Source organism: Trichosurus vulpecula, chromosome 4, assembly GCF_011100635.1.
Source record: "Trichosurus vulpecula isolate mTriVul1 chromosome 4, mTriVul1.pri, whole genome shotgun sequence".
NCBI classification, from domain to species: Eukaryota; Metazoa; Chordata; class Mammalia; order Diprotodontia; family Phalangeridae; genus Trichosurus; species Trichosurus vulpecula.
The window spans coordinates 277,804,355-277,805,707 of record NC_050576.1 but is presented as its reverse complement, the minus strand read 5'-3'; the positions used below and the strand labels follow the sequence as shown (position 1 = coordinate 277,805,707).

General features: G+C 41.5%; 1 pseudogene; it reads right to left on the bottom strand.

Moving 5' to 3' along the window:
• Positions 1-380: 380 nt before the first annotated feature.
• LOC118847116 lies at positions 381-1,003 on the bottom strand (annotated as a pseudogene).
• Positions 1,004-1,353: the final 350 nt, after the last annotated feature.

The window sequence follows — 1,353 nt, the reverse complement described above, 5'->3', positions numbered from 1 at the left end:
TTCTGTCCAGGATACTATCTTTTTTTTATTTTTTTTAAATTATTTCTTTATTTATGTGAAAATTCTACAAGTATTATTTGCATTTGAAAACGAGGCTAAAAAAAAGTCAAGTCACTATGTGACTTATTACAGTCATCTGACACATCAACTTAAGTAAAAGCTAATAATCATGCAAACTGACAATGGGGGAAAAGATTTAAGTAAAAATGTTTTTGTATAACCTCAAAATTCATCCTTAAATCTATCTTTTATGAAGTATGACTGATTTCTCATCAAAATCAAACAAAGCATTAAGGAGTTAAATTCTATCCCTGTTGCATGCATCCAGTATTCTTGATCATATTCAGGATATATCAACATTTAAAACCCAAACTAAGGCCTCAATATTTTCTGGTTAAGAGATTTAATGAAATGCCTTTGCTTTGCCGTCTAATGCTGACCAGTTTTCTGGCTGACTTGATACTCCACCTGGAACTGTTTCCTGAGCTAGTCAAGTTGGTATATTTAGTGGAACCTTTAGTCTCATCTTCCCAACCTGGCCAGGAGAGATGGTCCCTAGAAGAGTCACCTACATCAGTAGCTAGATCTTCAAGAGTAATCTGAGGTGGCTCCCATCCCTCGATCTCATCTGGTTTCTTAGATTGCATATTCTGTTTTAACACCAAACTGTCCCAAAATCCAGATTTCTTTTCAGTTTTCACATCTTCTTTTATTCTTAAGTTAGTTCCTTTAAACTTTGGAGATTTGCATTTTTCTAGTAGTTGCTGTTCATCATCTTTATTAAACATTGAGGTCACTTCTTTCCAACCTCGGAAACTGCCTCCCTGAACCTTCGTGGCAAGTTGAGACACTGAGGAGGTAATTTCATCTTGAAGTAACTGGTCCTTGTTCTGGGAGGAGGAGGCGGCAGCCGCAGCGGCCGCAGCGCTTTGCCCTCTCCTCGGCTCTCCTCTTCCTCGGGAGAATCATCCAGAAGCACTTTGCTCTTGCTCAGTTTCCACATGCTAGAGCAGGGTTGGGGGCGTTCTCTTCCCCACCCCTTTTTAAACTTGCTGGATTTCGGTCGGGGTGACTGGTTGAGGATCTGTAATTTTTTTTCGGGTTTATGATTTCAGTGAGGGGCCCCCACCCCCGGCCAGAGCCCAGACTTGGAGCAGAAGCCGGAGCCACTGGAGCCTCTGCCGCCGGCTGGGGGGCTCGGCCATGTTAGTTTCCTCTAGGATACTGTCAATGTATTAATAGGCCATTTTCATAAATGTATCACAGGGGCATAGTGGAGAAACCCAGAGGGGAATGAAGGAGTAAACGCAGCTGGTTTGGGCATTTTTCTTAAAATAAATGTTCAAGGAGGAA